Source organism: Artibeus jamaicensis, unplaced genomic scaffold (genome assembly GCF_021234435.1).
Source record: "Artibeus jamaicensis isolate MK-2021 breed Jamaican fruit bat unplaced genomic scaffold, CSHL_Jam_final contig_465, whole genome shotgun sequence".
NCBI lineage: Eukaryota > Metazoa > Chordata > Mammalia > Chiroptera > Phyllostomidae > Artibeus > Artibeus jamaicensis.
Genome location: NW_026521843.1, coordinates 899,125 through 924,062, shown reverse-complemented (window position 1 = coordinate 924,062; position 24,938 = coordinate 899,125). Strand labels below are relative to the sequence as shown.

The following is a 24,938-nucleotide window of genomic DNA, read 5'->3' as shown; positions in this document are numbered from 1 at the left end:
AGCTGGCCCTGCACCGCACCCCACACCCCGCATTGTCTGGCTCTCCTCATCCCCAGACCCAGCACCGGGTCCCTCTGCCTCCAGGGTGTGCCCGCCCCTGACACACGTGCACACGGGTGTGTGCACTCACACTGCAGTCCGTGCTGCCCCTCGACTCCACCCAGGTTCCTTCCTCTCACGCAGCCAGCGGACACGGGCCGCTGGCTCCTCACTGCTCTGCTGGGCGTCCTCTCTCCGCTTCTCACGACCTCGGGCCTCCCTGCCCGCCCTCACCCCTCCGGACTCCCCGCACCCCCACTGGAGGGCCGCAGAGCAGGCGCCCACGGTGCAGGCCTGGGCTCCGCCCTCCTGCCCCTTCCCTCCGTGTCCCTCCATCCTGCAGCCCAGGCCAGGCGTGCCTGCTGCTTCCCTGCAGGGGACTGAGCATTGTCTCAGGTGCCATCTCCTCACTCACTCCCCGGTTCTGAGCTCCCCGGGACGGCTCATTGGGTTTGCCTTTGACATTCGAGTTGGGAGAGCCCAGTGTTTGGGAAATGGGGCAATGACCACGCCCTCCCCGCCCCTGCCCTGTGATTGGAGGAGATGGCCATGCCCTCACTGAGTCCCCGCCATTCAGCTCAGGGCTCAGGTGACAGGGCTTCTGGTGAGAGACGCCCCCCTAGAGTGGCTCTTTCCACCCGTGGCTGGCGCTGGCCTCTGGAGCCCCTCCCCGCCAGGCCTGAGGTGTGCAAGGTCCCCCCACTTACTGGACAGTCCTTTGGTGTCTCCCCTCCTGACATCCCACCTCACAGAGATGGCAGCTGGAATCTGCCCCACTCACAATTAGGAGCCTGCCTGGCCCCTCCTGGGACCCAGCGTCCCCTCACCTGCCACAGGTGTGGCGCCTGACCTCTGTCCCAACTCGCCCCGGGTTTGTGTGCTCACACCTAGAAGCTCAGGTGAGCCCCTGGGCAGCCCGTCCAGGTGCGGCTCAGCTGGGGACTGGGAGTCTGTTAATGACAAGCAAATGTGGTGGCAGTGAGCCGGGCCACCCCCACCGTCCCCCTGGGCTCTCCGCCCTTGAGGGACAGCTCCTGCCATGATGCAGAGACCCCTCCGCCCTTGTCTGTGGCTGTTGCCCTTCTCCCCTGCCTTCCTCCCTCCCATCCTCCCCCAAGGCAGGGACATTGGGCTTGTAGGCTAAGGGACGATGGTGGGTCAGCAAACCCGAGAGCGGTAGAGGAGCACACCTAGCAGAGACCCCAGGAGGGCTGCCGGGGGTGGGGAGGGGTGCCCAGAGCTGGCCCGGACAGGTCAGCCCTCTGTGACCCCTCTAGGGCCTCGGGCCCACGTCGAGGCAGCACCCCCCCCATCCCCCCTAGCCAAGTAATCGTTCCCTCTGCCGCTGCAAGCAGCGCCGTCCGGCCTGGTTTCAGGGAGACTCCTGAGCCCCATCTCGGGGTGACTGATCCACCCAGAACACTGTTGCCCGGTGACTGATCTGTACGTGCCCCTGGGCATCCTCTCCTCGGAGAGGACTCCTGCCGCAGATGGGCGCCTGGGTGCCAGTGAAATGAGGCACAGGTCCGGACTGTCGGGTCCGGACTGTGTCCGAATGGCAGGTAATTTTAGAGCTTTAAACAGAGCTGCTAAGAATGACCTTTGTGATCTTGGCCAGCGATGGCGGCTTCCTCCAAACAACGGTGATTCTAGGAAACAGACTGATTCTGGCGCCCCGGGTGAAGTCACGTGGTTTGGAAGGGGCCTGCCGAGGAGGGGGATGGGGGGGTGTCCCTCGTGGCTGCTCCCCCCAGCAGGACCGCAGCTGCGTGAAGCAGCTCTCCGTGGACGGTTGGACAGGCCCCGCCCGGGGCCGGCGTGCATTTGTCTCCCGTGCAGCCTGCCGGCCGCGCACTGCGGAGACCAGCTGCCCGTGCGGTGCGCTCGGACGGGGGCACGTGACGCTGCCGTGTGCTCCCGGATCTAAAACAGGGACGGGCTGCTGCTCCATGTGGGGAAGAGCCTGTGTTTTCAGACGACAGGGACATGTGTTTAGAGACACCAGTGCGCACGGGCCAGGGTTTTTCCGGGGCACAGGGCTGATGTGTGGCTTTTGGAAAGTGGGCCAAGGGCAGAAGACACGCGGTGGAGGGAGGGGGACGCCGGGTGTGGGCCTGGCAAACGGGGCCTGCGTCCTGCAGCTTCATCCAAGGCTGCTGCCTGCGGGGGTCCCTTTCTGGCTGAGCAGAGCCGTGTGCCACACAGGGACTGCTGTGCCGCCTGGCCTGTGCCGGGGGCACATGAAGATACAGCTGGGGACAGCTTCGCTCCTGCCTGGAATCCGCACTTGGACCCAGGATGCCGGAGACTATGTGTGTGTGTCGGGGTGGGGGGCTGGAGATCGGGTGGGGGGGCGTGGGGACGCTGCCCCCGCATGAGCACCTGGGCTGTTAGAGCCCAGAGGCAAGCCCCGGGGAGCGGGGCTGCCGAGCCCGGTTCTCTGTGCTCATTGTTCCATGGCAACCGGGGACAGAGGACAGGATGTGGCAGTCTCTGCGGGAAGCGTGGGCGCTGCTGTCGCAGGAAACACTCCAAAGCAGCCCCCAGGTTCCAGCCCAGGCCGACGCGGAGGCTGGGTCCTCTGGTCCCTGAGGGTGGCGCAGTCGGCCCGTGTCACAGAGAGGACCCGAGGCAGAGCCAGAGGGCCTCGCCCACAGGCACCTGCTAGAGAACAGATTGGGGGCTGGCAGGCAGGCGCCCAGCCCTCGGGGGTTTGTGTCCTGGTTGCTGCCACGAGGGGATTCACTGAACTAGGGGCTGAGCCCGGCCTCAGTCGGACCCTGAGAAAGTGGGGGGGGCCCCACACATGCTTAGGGGACCCCGGCCTTCCGAGGGATCTGTCACCCTGTGCTGAGGAAACGCCCCGATGGTCGGTCAGAGGGCACCTGTGGGGAGTGGCTGCCGGAAGGGGTGGGTGGACGAGGAGGAAGGGACGCGCACAGTCGAGGCCACAGAGCCTCCCCGGTGGCAGGTCCAGTTCACCTGCTGGACTGTCTCCTCCCGACTGGTGTCCCTGCAGGAGTCTGGTTGTCCCCTGGGGGCAGCGGTGACCAGGCAGCCTGCGCACCGCAGACGCCAACACACCCTCCCTGGACGCCCAAGTCAGTGTCCTTGCCCTTTCCACCCAGCTTCCTCCTCTGCTCACGGGGGCTCCACAGGGGAACGAGTCTCCCCGGACACCTTGGGAGTTGGGGACACCTGAGCTCCCTGGAAGCCATTCCTGCCTGAGTCACAGGGACAGGAGACAGTCACTGCTGCTTACTCCTCAGACCTGGGTGCTGGTGGCCGACCCCAAGGTCTGAGTGCTTTTTGGGGTCCTACTCATCCCTTGGACTAAAGTACCAAGAAAGTTGTCACCAGAGGTCTGGCAAGTGTCCCCCGGGCAGGACGTGGCCTTGGAGAGGAAAAGGACGCTTTTCTGAGGGACGGAGAAGCCCAGGCTGGGAGACATTACAGCGCAGGAGAAACCCGGGGATCTGAGGTTGCGGAGGTCTGGGCCCTGCTGCGGGGGGCCCTCGTCCTGCCTCTGTCCCGGTTAGCCAGGCGTCACCCTGCCGGCCTCTGACCGGCGCCCCGCCCCCATCGCTTTGTCCTCGTGGATGGGAGCGGCTCCGCAGGGGGGCAGTACCTCCAGTGCAGGACGGCTTTACTTTGAGACAGTCATGTTTCAAAGGCAGCACATGGGCCTGCCGGTGTGGTGTGCGCGTGAGCCGCCCTGGGGGGCTGTGCCGACACACCCCGGGGCCCCCACCCTGCCCACCAGGCTCCCCGGGGTGGAGGCTGCTCCCGGGGGTCTGGGCTCGTGTCCGGGCACAGCTGGCGGGGCAGCAGAGAGGCCGGTACAGCTGGGGCAGGGGAACACGGGCGCCGGGTGCCATGCCCACTCCGTCCGGGGCCGCGCCCTGTGCCTCCTTGTTCACCCCGGGAAGCTTCACCCCAGCTCACGTTCGTGGGTGTCCCTGCTCCCTGAGCGCCCCTTGGTCTGCAGCTATCTGAGCCCCAAGCCTGGGCCGGGTTTCCGGGGGCTGTGGGTCTGCCTGCCTGACGTCAGAGTTGGCTGGGAGGAGGAGGAGGGCCGTCTCCTTTCTGCCTCCTGGTGGACTGTTTTCTGTTGGCTGTGTTCCAAGGTGTGGGACTGCTGGGTCACCTGGTCACTCTGCCTTTAGCCCTTCAGGGGTGGCCAGCCTTCCTCGGCAGCTGCGCCATTTCTCATGCCAAGCCCTCGGGCCGTCCCCCAGTCCCAGTGGAGCCTGCCCAGCGCAGTGAAGGCCGGTCTCCTGGGGGTTTGATCTGCGTTTCCCAGTGTCCGTTGCTGTTGACATTTGTGTGTGTTCTTTGGAAAAACACCCATTCAAATCCTTTGTCCGCTTTTAACTGGGGTTCTCTGTGGCTTATTGTTGACGACGCCCGATCGTGTTAGGGTGTGTGTTTTTGTCCTGGTAACCGCCACCCTTGGCCGTGACGCAGGAGGAAATGCTCTTCTGCAGCTCTGGGTGCCTCTTCTGGTCCCTGCCGCCCCGACGCAACCATTACGGTCTGTTTCCAACACTCTCGCTCCCTTCCCTTCTTCTCATCCCCCCGCATCTTCCTCTGCCCGGCTCCCTGGGTGTTCGCTTTTACACTTCTGCACAGGCGGTGTCGCTGCGACCGGGCCATCTGCTCTGAGCGGCAACGTCCGGCCTCCGCCCGTCTCCGAGCGGAAGGTGTGTGTGAGGACAGGGTGCCGCTCTGGGTCGTGAGCTGCGTGGAGCGACCTGGTTTGTCTCCTCGTCTGCAGCGCCGTTCCACGGTTTCTCTCTGACAACAGTGTCATTGGAAAACTACACAGGAGAGTAGCGATGGAGGAGACTCTCTCCTTTCCTACCGGTAGTGGCGCAGGGAGCACTGGGTCAGCTTGCCAGCAGGGGCTTCCTCCCACTGGACAGCGAGGTCCCACCGACTTCTCTTCTGTCATGGCGGCCCGGCCACACTGAGGGGGCAGACCCGGGGCAGCCACCCAGCTGCGTGTCCCCCCAGCCCCCCGAGGCTGGAGGCTGCCCCTGCAGTGCCTCAGCAGCCAGGACTCCTCGGGGGAGAGGCACGGCTCGGTGGTCTCTGGTGCCCCCGAGGCCTGCAGACGCTGATATGAACGAAAACTGCTCCCCTCAGAGCCTGCTTGGGCAGCCCGCCCAGCCCACCTCCGGCCTCGGGGTGGCCCCGGGGTGTGTCCCCTCATTACTGTGTCCACAGAGGTTAGGTGCTCCATCCACAGTGTGGCTGAGCCTGAGTCTCACCCTCTGATTCACCAAAAACCATCGCAAGCAGTTTATTATATTAGAATAAATGTTGTTCGTCTCATATAACCTCTGAAGGGCATCGTGTGCTGGACACAAGTAGACGGGCGGCGGATCCCTTGGGGCCCCAGACGGTCGGGGTGCTGGCTGTCACGCGTGTCAGAGATCCCGGGACACAGAGGTGGCGTGTGCCGGTCCCCACGCACCGGCTCCTCACAGAGCGCCCGGCCTCAGAGTCGGCCAGTGCTTCTCAGACCCGGGCCGGAGGGGTGGGGGCAGTGCGGGCCCCCCGGGTGGGCTGAGTGCATCCATTTCTCAGTCGTGACCTGACCGCTCCACGGGCCGGGGGTCTGCGCCCACTCGAGGTCATGCTCTTTTCCTCCGTATCAACCCGCCTGCAACTGCAGTCTGATCTTATTTGTCTGAAACCACTTCACCTGGATTTCAGAGGAGGCCGTCCTGCCTCAGAGTCTGGGAACTTGGAGACCCTCGAGTCCCCTCACGCTCCGGCTGCCTGGTCCTCAGATGGGGAGGGGACTCCCTTCCCTTCAATTCCATTCACGTTGACAACCGGGCGCGTGGCCATCCTGGTCACTGGGTAACAAGTCAGTCCGCAGCCCCTCCTGGGCTGTGGCCCAGTCGTCTCTTCCGGGGTCCGTGGGATGCAGTGGGGGCTCCCAGGATGCAGGCATCTTGGGCAGGGCCGAGGGAGGACCCTGCTCCAGGGTCCCGGCCCCTGCCTTTCAGGGCCCTCTCTGCAGCGGCTCCAGGGGGCCGCTTCCTGGGCACCTGGCTCTGGGAGTTGCAGGGAGCTCGTGAGAAAGGCCGGATCTCAGAAGGGACTCCAACCTCTGTCCACTCCACTGACCAGAACAGAGTCCCCAGGTCCCACCTGTGGTGTGTGGGCACTAGGAGGCGTTAGTTAGGGGGCTGCCAGCCACAGACACCTGCTGGGCACCAGGCGGGTTCTGAAGAGTAAGAGTTGGTTCCTGCCTTCAGAACATTGTAATCTCATAAAGAAGCAGGAATATAAATAGTATTATACCTTTGTATAGTATAAGCAAAACAGTACAAATATTTTAAAAGGTATAATGGTTGCTCAGGGAGGAGGATTCAACTGTGCTGATAAAGGGGAGAGAGAGAGAAGGCAAGGGGGACTTCCTGGAAGAGGTGGAACATGAGCAGAGGGTGCTGTGAGCAAGCCGTGTTTGGCACTGGCTCAGCGGGCAGCCCCAGTGCTGGGGGGCTTTGTCCCCTGGGGGTCGCCTAGGTTTCTCTGTAGCAGCGACATGGGGGAGTCGGGAGGGGCTGGCGCAGCTCACGGCAGCAGTGGTGCCAACGTGCAAAAGGATGGGGGCGCCGTGTTTCGGCGCCGGGTCCCAGGCAGCCCATAGCACGCTCTTGCCGAAATAGCCTTGCAAACATCGAATTTTGAGAATGTGAATTTCGAGAAATTATGTTAATCATGTTCCTGAGAGCACTCAGGCAAAAGCTCTGTTTACTGAAAATACTGACGTGCAGAACATCCCTGTGAGCACGATCACCCCCGGGCTCCCTGGGTGTCATCGCCCCGGGAATCTGAAGAGTCCCCGCTCGGTGCTGGGACCGGCTCACGGACGAGGGAGGCGGCTGCTCGGTGCTGGGTCAGGCGTGAGGGGCGCTCAGGGAGACCTCCATCCACAGCCTTGGGGGGCAACACCCCGGGACCACTGCGGGGCCTCGAGGCCGGCGGCCCCTCCCCTGTGGCTGAGTGGGAGGAGGTCCTCGGTGGGTCCCCCAGGCCGTGTGGGGGGCCCCTTGGGCCTGTGTCCACCACGTGCTCAGGACCAGCGCTGTCACTGCCTGATTACAGCTGGTTAGAGAGGCTCTCCTTCCCCGCAGTTGCAGGGACATTTCCCAGGAGAACCCCACTGGGCTGCGAGCCCTGCCTCACCCTGGTGTGGGGCTCCTGGGATGGAAGGCGGCTGAGCTCTGTCGGTCAGTGCTGGGTCGCGTGCCCCGCCCAGAGCCCCGTCCACAGCCTGGGTGCAGGAGGGGGGTCTCTAAAGGGAAACCGAGGAGCCCAAGGCCCGGAAGTCGGGCCGGCCCTTCCCCTTTGCTTGTCTACTGTCCGCCATCCGGCTCCCCGCGGACACAGACGCTCCATGGAAAGCGGGCCCGACTCCACCTGTGAAGGATTTCCAGGGTGTGGTGGACGGGGAAAGCCTGGCGGGGGGTGAGGTGCGGGAGAAATGCCGCGGCGGGGCCGGGGTTCGGGGCCAGCCCTCTGACCCCCTGCGTTCCCCTCCCTCTCTCCACGCACCTCAGTTCTCGGTGTGGAAGTCACCCCTGGCTGCCCCGCTCTGAGCTCGCAGGGTCTTGGGGCCCCCGGCACACCCCGGCGTTGGTGAGCACGCTGCCAGTGGCCTGCCCGTGGCTGCCGCCCGGGAAGAGCTGACCGCGAGCACAGGGCCGGCCGGCCCTCCACGCTCCGCTGCGCGGTGAGGAGGAGCTTGCGCTGCGCTCCTGTCCTCACGCCTCTGCTGAGGTTCGGACCCCGTGAGGGCGACGGGTCGCTGCAGGAGACCCCAGCAGGACCTCAGCCCCGGGATTTGTGTTAAAGGGAAGTGACCACAGAGGGTGCCTGGAGGGTAGTGAAGGGACAGAGACAGGGGACTCTGTGACAACGGGCACTTCGAAACGTCAACCAGCCGTAAGGCGAAGCGGCGTGTGACATTATCCGCCGACCCGGACCATCCAGCACTGTGCCCGTGCGCCGGTGACATATGAGATCTGCCCCCCCGCCCCCCTCCCCACCCCCACTGCCACCGCCACCGCCAGACGCCAGAACCCGAAGCTGCCCGCCGTCAAACGCCTGCACTGTGGAACCGAGTGCCCAGTCTTTGAAGTGGGGCTCCGCGGTTTCCAACACAGCTAATTGGAAGAGCAGCATAAAAGTGATAAAAATGAAAACCTTCTTCTAAAACGTGGTGTTAATGTGATAATTAAACAAACTAATTAAGAGTCTGTGAGTCCTCGTCCCAAAGACTGGAAGAGATGGTGGGAGGGAGCCGAGGGCCTGATGTCCTTGTCACGTGGGGGGAGACTGCCACGTCCCATCCCCCATGTCATGCTGCAGCCATCTGGGGTCCTGTCCCTTGGGACGGCACCGGCTGAGCCTCCTGTGTCCCTAAGCCCCCTGTGGCCAGGGGTCCTGACAGGACGACGGACTCTGCAGCACACTCCAGGCTTCGTGATGGAGCCCTGAGCGGCCGTGTCAGACACCGCAGCTGCGACCGACAGACTGAGGACAGGGTTTCGGAGTCTCTGCAAGGAACTGGCTCACACAGCTGGGGAGGCCGGAGGTCCAGTGCGTGGGGGGTGGGCCGGGGGCTGCCACCCAGGGGCCGGTGCAGCAGGCGAAGTCCCACCCACAGCGTCTGCGGGGTGTCTGTCTCCTGCAGGGACACTGGCCTTCGTCCCACTGAGGCCGTCCGCTGATTCGGCCTGTTGATGGAACTGTTGATCTCATCCCCAAACACCCTGTGGAAACACAGGCAAGAAAGTTGACCAAATGTCTGGACGCCCTTCGGCCCGTTAAGTGGACACATAAAACTAGCCGTCAGGAGGGGCTGCCTGGCACAGCCACCCGATCCTTCCGGAGGCGCCTGCAGCAACTCGGGCCCAGGCACAGCCCAGCGGCCGGCAGGTGGGTCGGCGGCAGAGCTTGGATCGAACCGGGCGCCGGCTCCGTTGCGCCCGCCCACCAGGGCGCCTGACTCTCTGAGCTTCTGCTCTGACGCGCAGGTGACTGGGAGGCAGGTCCGGTGCCGCCCCCGTGTTCTGCCCCTTCTCCCCAGAGCTCTGCCGAGGGCCTGAAAGCTTCTCTCTCCGAAGCTGAGGACAGACCGAGACTCGGGTTTCTGCAGGACCCGCCGTGGGGGAGGGGCGCGGGCGCGGTGGGCGCTGGGGTGCCCCTCACTCCGCCTGCAGGGCCGCGCTGCTCAGTGGCCCCGCCGGTCCCTCTGAGAGGGCCTGGGCCTCACTGCCCAGCCTCTCCCGGCTCCGGGTTCCGGAACCACCCCCCTCAGCAGCCCAGGGCCCTTCTCCCCCGCCTCCTTTCATACCCGGGGCCACAGCCTGGCTCCCCGTCCCCTGGGGACTTCTCTGGGGGCCCCCCAGCTCCCGCACCCCAGCTGAGTGGCTGCACGTCCCCCTCAGCCGTCCTCACAGGGGAGCTGGCACTTCAGGGCCTTCCTCCTGCAGCCCCCAGACGATTCCTTTCAGACCCGTCACTGGGGCGTTTAGTAAATGGGAGTCCATTGCACCAAGGAGGTGACGCTCAGTCATCACTGCCCGGAGGAGCAGTGGCAAGGTCAGGGGCGGGTGGGGTTCGGGGCTCAGCGAGGGGGGAGCCGAAGGAGGCTTCCTGGCAGCGCGGCCCAGGCCCCTTCCCCACCTCTGAGCTGGGAGCTGCGCGGCGTCTCCGGATGAATTACAACCCACCCATGACTCTCCCTCCCCCGCTGACGGGGCCGCCAGAGCCAGCCAGACCCAGCCTTCCGATCTGTCACTGTCAGGACCTGGAGGACGCACTGCTTCCTCCAAGTCAACCCGCCCTGGGGGCTGGGGGCTGCTTAGGATTCCGGGCCGGCGAGCTCCAGCCGAGACGTAGGCCGTGAGTAATGAATTATCCATGATTAATTACAATTAGCTAGGTCTCTTCCTTCCCCGGGCACTTGATCCAAATATTTACAAGGAATTCTGATCAGATGCTCACTGTCCAAATTAATGTTATTTCATCCAAAAACACAAGAGTGTTTTCATCCAAAATCAGCTGCTGTTTGGAGTCCAATCAGCATGCGATGTGACAAACACAGCAGAGGAAGCCATTGCGATGACATTTGATGTGACTGGTCAGTGGCTAGAGCCCCGCGGAGCTCATGGGCGTCCCCAAGCCCGGCCGCCTGGGGCCCGCCCTCCGCAGCCCTGGGACTGCGTTACCTAGAGATCGTGTGCTGCAGGACACGCAGGTCCCCCTGCCCCCGATCCTGCAGGACAAGGGCAGAGGAGACGTGTGCACTCACGCCCAACGGTTCCGGGACGGACGCGCGGCCACCCCGAGCCTGGACACTGACGGCGTGGACAGAGACCCGAGCGAGCGTAGGAGCAGAGAGGGGCAGCCCCATTCTCTTGCGTGAGACATGCCTCAGGTTTGGCGGTGGCTCGGTGGGCGGCTGGGCGGGGGTCCGTGGAGTCAGGACCGGCCCGCAGGCTGGAGCGGAGGGATTGGGGGTATTGCCTGGGGCCTGCGGGTCTGTGGAGCAGCAGCCCCCCTGTGGGGTCCCCCGGGAGCTGCAGGGCGGAGGAGGCTGCCAGCTCCGTCCGCTCTGCACCCAGCATCCTCCCCGATCTCCCGCGGCCGGCCTGTCTCCTGGGGACCCAGGCCAGCGACCGCGCCCCGATGGGTCCGTGTGCTCCCTCTTCTCTAACGGAGTCGACTCAGAACACGGGTCAGTGCAGGCACATTGCCTGTGGCCCGGGTGCTGGCCGCCCTGTCTCTGGTGTCAGGCCGAGCCTCCGCTGTGGCCCAGGTGTCGTCTTGCCGCTGGCTGACACCTGTCACATGTTGCCTGTCCTGCATTTCGTCTGACGTGTTTCTTAGGACTGATCTTTAAAAGCTAGTTCTGATCTAAAGCACTGCCACCTACCAGAGTTTGATCTGCTAGTGAGATTTTTTTGAAATACACCTTAAAATAAATGGTTAATCATCAAGATAAAAGGCTCAACCCACACCCCCAGTGGCGGTGTGCATGGCTGTGGCGGGCCGGGGGTGTCAGCAGCGCGAGACCGGCCGCTGCCTTGTTTTGCGCTTCAGGTGGACAACGTCAGACCTGGGTGGGGTCCGTGGTCACAGAGAGAGACTCTGGGATTTTGAGTGCGTCTGACGCACAGAAGAGATACCTCACCAAGAGGAGCGCTTTCCTGGTAGCCACCACCCCAGCAAACTTGTGCTTACAGATGGTTCTAAGTCCGGTCGAAGACACACCGGATTTCTCCTGATGTGGGGAGGGGACGAGCAGGCGACTTCCCGGTAGCCCACGCCAGGCCCCTCGAGTTTCCTGGGTGGTGCCCGTTCTCAGCACCCCTCTCGGCTCATGAAGAGTCTCCAGGCAGGAGAGACACAGCAGATGACCGTGGGTCCTCCCCCAGCTGGGACAGTTGAGGACACCTGGCTCTGCCGGGGCTGCCTGGGGGGCTGTGTGGCCCCCGACCCCACTGCCTGGCTCCATCCTCTGTCAGACCGGGTGCTGGTGGGTGGCAGGGCAGCCCAGCCCGTGCGACCTAGAATTCCATGGCTGTCAGTCGCCGTGACGACAGGAGGAACTGAGCAACCTCAGACTGAACAACCCACACGCAGTTTCAGTGGGAACTCCCATTGGGTGACTCGGGCGTCTCAGAAGCTGCAGCCGTCCTGACCGCCTGTGATGGTCACAGTCCCCCCTGTCCTCCTTGACCTTGAAAGGCCCCTGCTGGGCTGTGCCCTAACCCGTGCGGCTCCCTCAGGGCCCTCATGCTGGCACAGATCCCTCGGGGAACCGGGGACACTGCAGTCACGTTTGCAGGTTCTTCTTGCACAGCAGTGACCAGGGAGGGGCTGTGGTCCTTCAGAAGGATGCCCGCTTCTGCCTGGGGGGCAAGGCTGCGGTGCCCGCCGCACTCATGAGCGCTGAGCTGTAATGAGAGATGGGGGGGGGGCAGCTCCTCCTGGAGCTGGCCTGTGGCCTGGAGGAAATCTCCCAACCTGGCTCGGACCCCACGGTCCTGCCCGCAGAGTCAGGACAAAGTTGGCTTCCTCTGGCCCTCTGGGTCCCTGTGACAGTCCAGAGAGGGGACAGATGTGATACAGGGCGGGTGTGCGGCCCGTGACCTGATCAGCCGGGCAGAGCGGCTCTGACACTCAGGGACTCTGGGTTTGCATTTCAAACACTGACCCAAGCTGAATTCCCGCCTCCTGCCTTGAAACAATTATCTTTATAAAGCCCGACAGCCTTCTACAAAGCTCGCTAGCTGTCTTCTTCGGGAGAGCTGGTGAAGGTGACGGTGCATGGAGGTGAGGACGGTTCCGTGGCAGCTCCTCTCCCACAGACAGGGAGCCCGGCCCCGGCCACGTCTGTACAGCCCGGAATCTGACGGTGGAGGCCCATGGCCAGAGCCTTTCCTGCCCCATTTCAGTGACTCCGGGAGGCCATTTCCTACCGAGCATCTCACCCCCACTCACAGTCCGATGAGCAGTGACTGCGCTCGCAGTGCCTTGGAGATGGAGCCGGCTGGGGGCTGTGCTTCCCTGACAGTGACCGCTGGGCTGGGCTGCACCTTCCCCTCACCCGCAGCACAGCCCGTGCCAGCCTCTCTGGAGGGAGCCCTGTGGGGGTGGCTCCCTCCCTGCAGGGCTCTCCAGCAGACCCAGCGACGTCCCCCGACCCCAAGCCTGAGCTCTGCAGCCCCGCCCGGCCTCAGAGTCCCAGGTTTACGGCTGTCATTTCCCTCCACCCCCACCCTGCCCGCAGACCGCAGGGCTCGGTCACTCACTGAGTACCTGCTGTGTGTCGGCACACGTTGGAGCACCGGGCAGGCACCGAAGAGGAGGGCGAGGCCGTCCCTGGCACGTGGCGCCGGGCAGGGCTCCCCGGTGAGGGAGAGCCTCGGGTGGCATCACGCCCAGCAGAGGAGCTGCACTCCGTGGGCACAGAGGAGGGACCGGAGTTTGGCGAAGAGAGCCTGCTGTTCCCGGAGAGCCAGGACCCGTCCCGCACTGCCCCCTAAATGCAGCAACCGCCTCCCACCCCCACCGAGTCCCGGCTGCATGTGGCCCGGTTCTGCTGGTTCTGCCACGAGCTCGGGTCTTTCCCCGTCGACGGTGGTCACCCGGCGGGCTGTGAGCAGACCCTCTGCGTGTGCACGGTGCCCAGGAGGGTGCCGGGCCTCCCCCAGAGTGCGGAGCGTGCCTGCGTCACCCCTCTCACGGAGACCTCCCCTTCCACATTGCCATTTACTTCCGATCTCAGGGAAAGTCGGAGAAGCCGTTTGCGGTGTCGCCGACAGAGAGCTCTGTCGTGTCCAGGTGGGTGGTGCCGCGGCTCCCGAGTTATCAGATCCGGCGCCTGAGCGGGGCGTGGGGTCGATCCTGCTGGTGGTCTGGAGGCCAGTGTGGACCCTGAGGGTGCTCAGGATGAGGGCTGATAAGGGGTCCCCGGGGAGACAGTCGCTCACCGGAACGCCGCAAGTGGAATTTGGGAAACGGTCCGCGGTGGGTGGTTGTGGGGGTGCAGGAGCCCCCAGGGCCTGCCCCCCACGTGCACCCGCCCTTTGTCAAAGGTCAGCTCCCCGCTGGGGCGTGTGGGCTGGTTGGAGTCGCCGTGCTGTGGGCCAAGCCGTGGTGGCCTCCCTCCCAGGTGAGGGACTTGTCTGTCAGGAAGGCAGGTGCTCGCCCACCCCGTGTCGGCCCTCGGGCAGCCGTGCCCCCATCTCTCGCCCCGACAGCCGGACGGCAGACCAGAGGCAGGGTGGGGACACGGACCTCCCCTTCATCCTGCTGGGCTTTCGACTCTTCCTTTCCAGGTTTGTGTTGGGATCCAGGCGGGGGCCCCGGGGCCTTCTCACCCTGGCGTCTGCGTTTCTTGCACACGAGGACACGGGGTTGGGGGCCAGTTCGGTTCCCAGCAGCTCCCCAGGGCCCAGCGGCGACGCCGGGGCTGGTGACGCCATGGTGCGCGGCGGGACTGCGTTTCCGTGTTCCAGGGCTGTCGTCTGTGCTGTGTGGCTTTTCAGAGGAGACTCAGTTTCTTTCATCTCACGGAGGGACTGTCCCAGCCTCCCCAGCCTGTGCTGTCCCTGTCCCTGCCCGTGACGGCCTGGGCAGGGCCAGCGCCGCAGCATCAGCTGATGGGCCGTGGGCTGCTCGGCGTGTCGCGTCCGGCGTTTCGTCCTGGTCTTTTTAATGCAGGAGGGCAGAGGCGTGGAGACCTCCGCTGCCTGCGGGCTTCCTGGGCGGCGGACGCTGGCAAGGAGCCCCCCCCTTCCCGCCGCGTTCTGCAGCTCCCGTGCCCCGGAGCCGCCCACCCGAGTCCCCCCCGAGGCTGACCCGCTGCAGGGCTCTGAGCCGACTGATGTGCTGCTCTGGGCGTCGTCTCCTGTCCCGGTCCTCACGCCGGACGGACGCCCGTGAGGGCAGGGCCCTCGCCACGGGGTGCCCGCTGTGACCCCCAGCTGGAACGGTGCCCGGCGCCGCGTGGAGTCGGAACCGCAGGGGCCGTGTGAGGAAACGCCGGGTGTCGAGTGTGACCTCGTCTCGAGGTGAGTCCTTTCAGCGTCCGGACCGGGGTCGGGGGTGGGGCTCACCTCCCTGTCTGTTTGCTTTTGCTCGTGGGCATCCAGGGCTGGTGAGGAATTAGAGCCAAAGCCAGGGGTCGGGATGGGTTCGCTCAGGGCATCAGCTCCTCAAGTGTGGCTGGGAGCCCCCCCCCCGCACCCCCCTGCTGCTTCTGGGAGGTGCTCTCTCGGCAAGAGTTGGACTTGGTGTCGCTCTCTTATCGGGAACAGATTCAGGGAGGCTGTGTCCGTAAAACCCAAAACCCCACGTGGCCTCATCGAAGGGCCCCTGGTAGTGTCCCGCGGGTTTCTGAGAAACGCTGATGAAAGTGAGGGAGTTCATCCTGGCTTCCCAGTAACCTCGGGGCCCCCAGCTGAATCAGCGGGTCTCCCGATGACGCCGGACCTTCAGAAAGGAGGTCCTGTTGGGCTGGTGGCCTCCCTGGTCTCACACGGTTCTCCTGCACTCACGGTCTGCTTCTCGGACTCCGGGGACACGGAGGGGGCCCTTCCGGAGTGTCGTGACGGAAATCTCCCTTCCCTGCTTCCCCCTCCCTGCCCCCCCGGGCTCGGCCAGGTGCACGGCCGTCTCCCGGGAGGTTGGGAAGACCCAGGTGCAGGCAGCGAGTGACGCTGTTGAGTGGAAACATGACCGCAGCCGAAGAGGGACGGGGCACAGGAGACTGTGGACTGGACTTCACCTTCAGCCCCTCAGACACCAGGGGGCCCGTCTGCAGGGTCGCGGGTCAGGGCCCATCAGGAGCCACTCCTCTGAAACGCCCCACAGCCCCAGGGGGGCCGCCACCTGGGCTCCAGGGACCCTCCCGAGTCCCACCCCAGAGAGTGCTCACTGGAGGGACAGCCATTTTTAGCGAGAGATAATGACAAATCTGTTTTCCATTAAACAAGTGAACTGTGTAATTGTTACAGATAATTTCTTTTGACAAGACAGGGCAGGCTGGAAATTAAGTAGGGCTCTCTGAACAGGCAAACCCGATGACTCCCACGAGGGCCCACCGAGAGGGCCCAGTTGGGAGAGAGCTCGCTGGGTCAGCGTGTCTCTGGTGCAGTCACAGGGCGGCTGTGGTGGGAGAGGGGGTCCCGCCCCCGAGGCAGCCCTGTGCCCCTGTGGGGCTCCGTGCAGCATGTCCTGCTGACAGGTCGGGCCAGCTCCCTGTCCAGCTATTGGTGACGGACCCAGGGTTCCCTCTCATCTCCATGGGGACGTAGAGAGAAAGGGCACGCACCCCGGTGCCCCTGTGTGCAGGCGGCCATGCCGGGTGGGTGCCACACCCTCTTCTGGAAGGCGTGGCGGTGAGGACGGCAGCTTCCCATCCTGGGAGCTCTCAGTTCTCAGCTCCTGGAACCCACGATAGTTCTGAAGGGCTTTGCAGGGGGTTGGGCATCACTCAGGGGCTGGCAGTGAGGGAAGGATGGCCGTCGGGTGGGCTGCGGTGACTGGAATTTGGCCAAAACTCTGGCTCTTGGCTGAGCTCAGCAAACCTGTGTTGGATCCTCAGCCCCTGGTCTCTGGCATGAAGGGCGCTGTCCTTGGAGACCATACGGACCCTGGAGACCATATGGACCCTGGAGACGCGCTCCTTAGCAACAGGCGAGTTAGGCAGATGCTGAGCTGGGGACAGGCACAGGGTCGGGGAGAGCTCGGTGGGCCCTGGCCTCCGTGGGGGACTCAGGGAGAGCTTCCTGGAGGTGGTGGCCAGTGCGGGGGGCATCTAAGGACAGTTGACCAGATGAGGGCCAGAGGGAGGCCAGGGAGAGAGGTCCACAATGCAGACGTGTATGTCTGTATCTGTGTGTGTGTGTGCGTGTGCGTGTGCATGAAAAGAGAAGGGAGGGGCCTCTCCGAGCTGCCTTTCGGCTGAGCCTCCGGAATCTCCCCACCACTGGCTGGGCAGGGGGAGGGAGGGCTGGGGCTGCGTGTGCCTGAGCCGAGGGTTAATTCGTGCCTGTCGGGGGCGGTGGTGGAGCCAGGAAACTGGGTCACCGGGGCCGGATCCCAGGGCACGCCACGTTGAGCCGAGAGCTCCGGCTCTTTTGTGCCGGCCGTGGGCGGCCGCCGAGAGGGTTTGGGCGATGAAGCAGACAGAAGGCAATTATGTTCTGAGGCTGTAGCCACCCACGGTGACATTTCCCTGGCTTCTCCGGAGGTCGTAGTCTGACCGTGACTCGTGCCCACAACCGGGCCTCGTCCGGCCCGCGCCGTGCACCCAGTGGTCTCAGACGGCGGGCGGTCTCAGGGTGCCAGCCCGCTCCCAGCCGTCCTGGGATCTCCAGTTCTGCCCACTTGGAGGCCTGATTAATGAGAGCCGCTAATTAGAACGCCGTATTCCTGGCGTCTGGATGTGGCCGGAAGCCAAGCTCGGAAGACAAGGATTCGGGTCTGATCTGATGGGGGAACCTGGGCTGCCCCGAGCTGAGGACGCGAGGCCCGTCTCCAGAGGAGGCCATCTGCCAGCTCCTGTCCCTCCCGCCCCAGCCACGTGGGCATCTGCTGCACCCAGGTCACCATCTTCCCACCCCCTTCTCTGCGTGGAAATAAGGGTGCATGTCCTCTCGGCACAGAGACCGGGCAGGAAGGAGGTGGACCCCGTGGGGAGCCCAGACCTCCGCAGGGACACTGGGTGGCTGTCACAGTCCCTGAGTGCACGCCCTCGGGCCCTGGGCCGGGCCACCTGGGAGGGCGGGTCTCCGCCGTGACTGCTTGTCAGAACCATCCAGAAAGCTCACAATTCCCCTGCCCCTGTCCAGGTCGTACCAGGACCAGGCAGCTCAGGGTCCCTGGTGGGAGCCCAGAGCCTGGACAGTGATTACGAAGCGAAGCTGGAGCAGAGAACCGCTGCCTGGTGGCCTGAATCTGTCCCTGGACACCTGGATGGAAAGGAGGAAGCCTCCGGGACCAATCCCCACTCCCCTCCAGGGCCCCTGTTTGCAGAGATTTTAAGGGGCTTGCAACACGACCCCACCACCCCTCCTGGGAATCTCCACCTCCAGCCCTGCCCAGAGGAGCAGGACCAGCCAGAGATGGGCTGGATGTGCAGGGCAGGTGTGCAGGAGACCGCTGGGTGGGCTGGCAGGGAGGGGCACAGGGGAGAGTGGGGGGAGGGCCGGAGCCAGGCAGAGCCAGGTGTGTGCAAGGCTGGCAGAGTGCACATGCGTGAGCCCTCCCTGCAGCTCAGCTGTGTCCTGGCCGTGGGACCGAGGCCTGGGTGGCGCAGGGCCTGACCTAGACATCCAGAAGGACCCTTGGGGCAGCAGTGAAGCCAGGCACAGTGTCACATGGGTCTCCCAAGTCATTCGGTCCTCACGCAGTTCCTACAGCAGATGCTGCTGGGGAAACCGAGTCTCGGGGAGGGAACAAGCTGTCTCAGCTCACATTTGCAGCTAAGCCACGGATCAGGAGTCGGCCATCCACCCGAGGGTCCCAGAGCTGCCCCAGACACCAGGCAGAGAGAAACAGCCTTGTTCAGGAGAACTTTGACCCTGGGCCGTCCCTCCCGGGAAGCCGGGCCAGGCTGGGTGCAGGAGGCAGGAGGGAGCCCGTCCCAGGAGAGGCTGGTGAGGCAGGGGAGAGGCCGGGTGTCTGTTCCCAGAGCAGAGGGCCCGAGACAGCGGGCCTGGCCAGGCCCCAGACGTCCAGGCTCAGGGACCCTGGCAGGCTCTGGGTCGTCGCTGACGTCCGCTCTGGTCCACAGCAGAGAGACAATGACTCTGTGCTCCCCGGCTGCTCCTGGTCAGGGCGCCGAGGCTGTGGGATTCCGTGCCCCTGACTGGGGCTGGCGAGAGCTGGTGGCGAGCCCGGGGCTTGGGCTCTGGGGGCGCCGAGGCAGCCGAGGGCTCTGCAGCTGCCAGAGCCGTGCTGGGAGCTGCCCAGAGCAAGGCTGGCCCCCCCCCCCTCACAGTGCACGGCAGGGCCCAGGCCAAGCAGGGTGATCTGGGGACTCAGCGCCCAAGGCAGAGTTGCCTGTGGGGACACCGAGGGCTGCCTCCCTGCGGGTGCACCTGCTGGCGGGGCTTGTGTGCCCCTCCCTCAGTGCCAGTGGTAGTGCTTTGCAAGGCTTGGCTCATACAAGCACCCTCGGTGCCCAGGACGGTTTTCTGTCCGTAGAACCGGCGGGGGGGGGGGGGCGCCCACAGCAAGTGCAGGACCATGTGCAGGTTCCTTACCCCGCCCTGGGGGCGCCCACAGCAAGTGCAGGACCATGTGCAGGTTCCTTACCCCGCCCTGCCCCACCCGCCTGCACAGCTGGGTCTCTTCGAGGGGAGCCCGTCCCCAGGCAGGTCCCCAAGGGTCAGGTGAGAGCCTGCGACTTTCCGAGTAACGGGCGTGACAGGGCGGTGCGGCTCCGCCGTGGGAGAGGAGCAGCAAACGTGCGGCCACGGCGAGCGTTCCGGCAGGAAGACGCGCCCGCTCACTTCCTCTCCTCCGGGAGTTTTGGGTGTCGCTGGCGCCCCCTCCGCAGGGTCCCGGGTGCAGCTGAGAAGCACCTGCCACAGGTGGGGGACGTGGTGGCGGGGGCTCCGGGGTGACCACTCCAGGAGCTTTGATAAGTGGCTTAAGCCACTTTCAGACCTTCAGGTGATAGTGGTTGCAGCTTATCAACGCGGCCCGGGCGGCCACTCGGCACAGCCGGGGGTTTGTCACAGATAACGCTGGCAGGCGCTGAGCTGTCAAATAGCAGGGGCTGGGTCGGTGAGCGGCACTGGCCGATAAGCCGGAGGCCAGTGGGCTGTGAACTGTCAGAGGTCCGCCTTGCACACACAGCGCGGGCTGCCTGCCGCATCCCCCCGCCCCTGGGGAGGGCGCCTGGGCCCACGGAGACCCCCGGCCCCCACCTCGGCTGGCAGTCAGGCGACTCGACCGCCGCATCTCCCTCACCTTCCTCTCGGCGGTTCCCCTTCCTCACAAAGCTTTCGAGCCCAGATACACGGAAGGGACGGGAGAGTGGGGAGAGGCGCCCGGAGGCGCGGTCCGAGCTGTGGACACGGCAGAAACTCCTGGGTTTCCCTCCTCATCCCTCCTTCCCGGCCCTGCCCGCACTCCACCACCAAGGGCCCCTTCCTTCTCGCCTTCCTCACCGCGCCTCCAGCTGGGAGGCGCTCCCCCGACACGGCAACTCCGCTCGGCCCCAGACCCACACGGCTCGTGCATCCGGCAGGGATGGAGAATGCCCAGGACACCGACTCCCTGTCTGTGCCCCGTGTGTGGAGGTGGTGCCACGCGTCCAGGACGGAAGAGCCTGGCCTGAGAGCCGCTCCCCGGTGCCCCGGCAGCCGGCCCGGCCCGGCTGGGAGAACGGAGCTAAGCAGGTCTGCGTTCAACCTAGTCCCCGACTTGAAGGCCAAACCCTCTACCGAGGGCTTTCAGACCGTTCTGCCGACACCATTTCCCACACGCTCACCCCAGATTGCCGGTCTGCACCCCAGCACCAGGCTTGGAAAGGCGGGGCACCAGCGGTGTCCGATGCAGACAGCAGCCTCCGTGATGGGCGGGGACCATCGAGGCCCGGAAACCCCGAGGCTGCCTCCTGCCTCCCCTCCCCATGGGGTCTGTTGATCCTGCCAGCCCATTGGGGGTGGTGCTAGGAGACCGCCCCGTGGGGCCCTGGGGCCCTGAGCTGCTCCTGTCCCGTGGCGCCACCTCACTGTCTGGCCCCTGTTGGGAGAAGGCGGGGGGAGCACAAGGGAGAGGCTCCCTTACAGGACCTGCCTCCCTCACGGAAGTCCGGCCTGTCGCTGCCCCTGGCTTTCCCAGGCTGGCAGCTCAGGTGTGTTTTCGGGAGCTGCAGCGGATGCTGGCACGGTCCCTGTCATAGCCCATGTCCCCACCCCAGGTCACACCTTCTGAAGCGCCCTAACTCAGCCGGGGCTTTTATTCTGCCAAACACCACCCATCCTGAGGCCTTGGGCCTGGCTCTCTGTTGGGTCCTTTCCTCAGAGCTGCAGACGCTCAGCCAGGGGCCGATCCCACGGGGCCCGAGTGAGCAGGGCTGGGCCTGAGCCTGGGGCACCGCTGGGCAGGAGGGACCAGAGGGAGCCGGTGGCCTGTGAGGACCGGTGCTCCCTCCTGCGCCGTCAGCCCCTGGGACAGCCAGCTCCTCTCAGAGGGCCTGGCCCAGGTCCCCAGTGATCGGGTGCCAGATGCCACCCTCTGCCCGTTGACATCCACTCCCTCCTTCAGGCTGTCGCCGCCCTGGTTTACACCCTCAGGGTCACTGGGATGGTGGGCACCCACCTTCAAACTCCCAGGGACTCTGATTCCAGGGAAGGGTTGGGGGCGGCCACCTAGAGCCTCCGGTGGAAGCACTGCAGATGGGCCGGCCCCCCGCCAGACCGCGGTTTGTTTTGCACCAAACACGAAACCCCAGCGGGGACCCGTCTCAGGACAGGGAAATGCCCACAGGCCCTTTCCCGAAATTACAGAATTCCTGGGACGCACAGGGCTGGCAGCTCTCGGGGTCGCCCCTCTTTGAAAAGCCTCAGCCCCAGGCTCAGGCGGGACAGGGCTGGCCCAGAACTCGGCCGCCTGCAGCCCCGGGCCCGCCCCCTGTGGGGCGGCTGAGCCTGGCGGCCGGCTGTCCTGCCGGCAGGAGAGAGGGTCTGATGGATGGCCGTGCCTCGGCCAGAAATAGGTTAATGCATCATCTCGCCCAGCTATTGGCATGCTCGTGGCGGAGCGGATGGCGGAGGAAGCGTCTCTCAGAGGGGCTTCTGGCTCCGGCCGGCCCAGGAAGCCCCGTATCCTAGAAGGTGGCCACCCTCCCCCTTCCCGGAAGGCCCGCTGCACCTCAGGACGCGGGCAGGGGGACTTCTGAGTGAGCGCCTCATCGGGAGGGGCCAGGCGGGTCCTCCAGGAGGCCCAGGTGTCCAGCTGTGGGCCAGGCAGTGCCTCCACCCCCAGAGGGTGGGTGCCCCCCCTGGGGGAGGTATGCTCTGGCCCGCGCACCAGACTGGGCATTCATTTAGGTTAAGGAAATAAAGTCACCTACAGTTTCCCTCTCTTTCACAATCAAGCATCTACATTCTGCACTTGATAAAATTTGATAGTTTATTCTGCAACAAACGAGCCCGTGGACACACTGTAAACAACGGTGAGCCGTTGTGTTAGAAACAGTGCAGGCTTCCAGGATGTAACAGGAGCTCGTCTGTCTAGTGAACATGATGAGGTCACAGATGAGGCCCAGAATCCACCGGGGTGGCCGCCCAGGCCAGGTGCTGCTCATCAGGAACCGCAGGCAGGTATTTCTGTGGAGGTTTGACAAATGTGACCATTTAAAACCAGCTCTGTGCTGGGGACGAGGGTGAGCAGTCACACAAGCCTGACTGTGTGCTGTCCACTCTTATCTCAGAGAAGAGATGCCAGGAGCCTGTCATTTGGTGATTTGGGAGATGATACCGTTAGTGTGCAGTTTTCCTCCGACCTCAGGGGTGTGCAGCATCGGCTGCTGGTTCTGTCACACTCAGAGCCTGCGGCTGGCACCGACCCACACACCCCCTGCTCCCCGGCTCCTCGCTCCCACTCTGCCTGAGGCAGCGCCCTGCTGAGGGCGCACTTTGGCCCGGGGGTCAGCAATCTGGGTCCAGTGGGGGGGGCCAGGAGATGCCTGGAGGCCTCCTGGGATGCTGCAGCCCACCCAAACACAGTCACTGTGACCCCGTGGGGCAGCGCTGTGTTCAGGGTTTGGGGTCCCCTGAGCAGGTCTCTAGGTAACAGACTTCCTCCTGGCCTCAGATGCTTGTTTAACCCACGACTCCCGTGGATTTAAACACCAGGCACACGTCCTTGGTGACAAAGGCACTGGGGTGACGTAACGGTGAGAAGTCTCCTGTGGGGTGATGGACAGAGAACGTCGGGAAGTTCCGTTTTCCCCTGGGGTCCGAGGTGCTGGCCACGGGGCCCTCTGTGAGGTGACCTGGGCGAGGTGGCAGAGAAGGCCGGGAGCCCCAGGCCCAGGTCTGGATGGAAGGAGATGGTCACAGAAGGTGCCCCCGCTCCCCAAGCAACCACTGAGGCTCTTTGCTGCCCATCTCCGCCCCACGCCCTCCGCGGTGGGGCCTCGCTCTCCCTCCTGACTCTAGACCGCCTTTCCCGGGTGTCCGTCCAGAGAATGCGGAGACGCCACCGCGGGTGTCGCCCGTTCACAGGAGCTCTGGCCCCGCCTGGCTGCCTCGCAGGCCCCAGGACGCCCGCCACCTGCTGGGGGCTACCTGGGGGCACGCTGAGGGCCTGGGGACCAGCCTTCCCTGGTGCACGCCAAGACACTGCACGTGGGGGGCCAGCCCAGCCCCCTCACTGGCGGCCGAGTGCCCCCCTGAGCCCATCAGTGCCTCGTGCAGCAGACAAATGGCCCCCGCCTGCGTCTTCGCCAATTCCTGACCTACCAGATCCGGAGCTCTAATCAAATGGTGCATTTTAAGTCCCTGGGTCTTGGGGTAATTTGTTACGCAGCAATAGGCAACTGGAACACCCAACTTAGCTCAGCCTCAGGGCTGGCTGCTGGCCCTGCTCCTTCTGGCAGAGCCCACCCTCACGGGGTGGGGGGGGGGCTTGGCAGGCTGAGTGGGCCTGGCTGCGGGAGCTGGGAGGGCCCCGCGGTCTCCTTCCAGCCTTGTCACCTGCCGCCTGCTGTCCTGCTTGTCTGCCAAGGCCGCTGCTGCTGGGGACCGGTGGAATCTCATTCATCTCTGTCACTCACGGCACCTGGCTTGGCATCTCCTCCACCGCAGGTATCAGGACTGGGGCCAGGAGGACGAGAGGACAGCCGGGCGCCGAAACCGCTCGTCTGCAAGGAGTGGCTTTCCTGTGTGCGGAGACAACCGGGGGCCACCCCCGTGCCACTGAAGCCAGGGCCCCGAGGGACGGGGAGGTGGCCAGAGCCGGGCAGAAACAATGACAGAAAACTGGGACACAGGACAGTGAGAACACTGCAGGGTCCCCAGCGAGAGCCTGGGGCCCGCAGTGCCCACGGTGCCCCTGGCGTGGGGTGCGGGTGGGGCCCGGCAGCCCAGGGGAGCCCGTGGGGAGCAGACCCAGGCTCTGAGCCAGGAGGCCTGGGCAGAGCATTGTCACCTCTGCTGTGACAGATGCCTGCTTTGCTGTCGGCTCTGCGCCTGCTTCTCAGGGCTGCGTGTGGGCGGAGGAACTGCACAGGCAGAGGCAGCGAGACCGGGTCTGAGGAGGAGCAGCGTTTGACAGGGCGCGGGCGGGGGTCACCCCGTTGGGGGAGGGCTGGGCCATTTAAGGCATTGAATCCGCTCTGCACATTTTCAATCAATAGACTTTGTTTTTAGGTCAGTTTTACGTTTACAGGGAAACTGAGTCCAAAGTACAGAGAATTCCCGTGCCCTTCTCCCTCCCCCCCACTGACCTGCGACAGCATGGGGAGTTTGTCGCCGTCTGCGCTGACGTTGCGGTGACGACGTCCGTGGTGTGCACTAGCGTTCACTCTGCCGTTTGGACAAAGGTTCGCGGTGTCTCGGATCCGCCGTCCCTGCCTGCCCTGCCCACCCTCGCGCCCCACCTGCTGGCCTCCCTCTGCTCCAGCCCCCCCCACTTCAGGGCTGGGCGGGGGGGGGGGGGTCACGCAGAGCGCAGCCCGCTCGGACGGGCACCTTTCCTGGGGAAAATGCGTTCTGGGCTCTCCCTGCCTGCCCCTCGTTCCATGTACTTTTACTAGTATCTCTCTGTCTCCTTGTTTTCCAGAAGCCAGCCACCCGAGTGCTGGGTTGGGCAGCCCTGGGCCAGCCTGGTCCACGGGACTAGTCGGGGCGGGGCTCCTCCCCAGCCCCTACCCTCCCGCCCCCACTCCTCTCCCACCCCAGACGGCCCACCCGCTGGCGGCACCCACTCCCGCAGCCCTGACCTCGGGCCGGCAGGGGCTCCCGAGGGGGCGCACTGCTGTGTAGAGTGTTGGAGAAATCCAGGCGATTTCCTGTTTCTATGGCAACGTCGTCTAGGTGAGCAGGAGGCCTCCGTGAGTGCGTGCTTTTCTCAGATAAGTCCCGCTGGCCGCTGCGCCCCTGGGCCCCTCTCTCCCCGTCCCACCCCCGCACTCACCCTCTGAGGCTGTGTCTCTGAGTGGATCCGCCGCCTCCCCCAGACCTGCCCCCGTGACGCCCCCCCACCCCCCACAGGCTCAGGGGACAGGCTGGGAGTTTGAATCTTGGAGCCCGTCTCCTTGTCAGCAATGTAAACAGGGTGCATGCGTGTCAGGTTCCTGCGGGGCTCACCTGACACCACATCTGAGAGTTTGGTCC

General features: G+C 64.7%; 1 long non-coding RNA gene across 4 annotated transcripts; it reads right to left on the bottom strand.

Moving 5' to 3' along the window:
* Positions 1-21,714: 21,714 nt before the first annotated feature.
* On the bottom strand, positions 21,715-24,674 carry LOC119053977 (uncharacterized). Of its 4 annotated transcripts, none has more exons than XR_008391995.1 (4): positions 24,545-24,674; positions 24,050-24,128; positions 23,298-23,482; positions 21,715-21,926 (listed from the first exon to the last, which is right to left on the bottom strand). It is a non-coding gene; the product is annotated as an uncharacterized LOC119053977 (long non-coding RNA). The 4 variants fall into 4 exon arrangements; XR_005083413.2 differs by lacking the exon at positions 24,545-24,674 and adding an exon at positions 24,350-24,442; XR_005083414.2 differs by lacking the exon at positions 24,545-24,674 and adding an exon at positions 24,294-24,382.
* Positions 24,675-24,938: the final 264 nt, after the last annotated feature.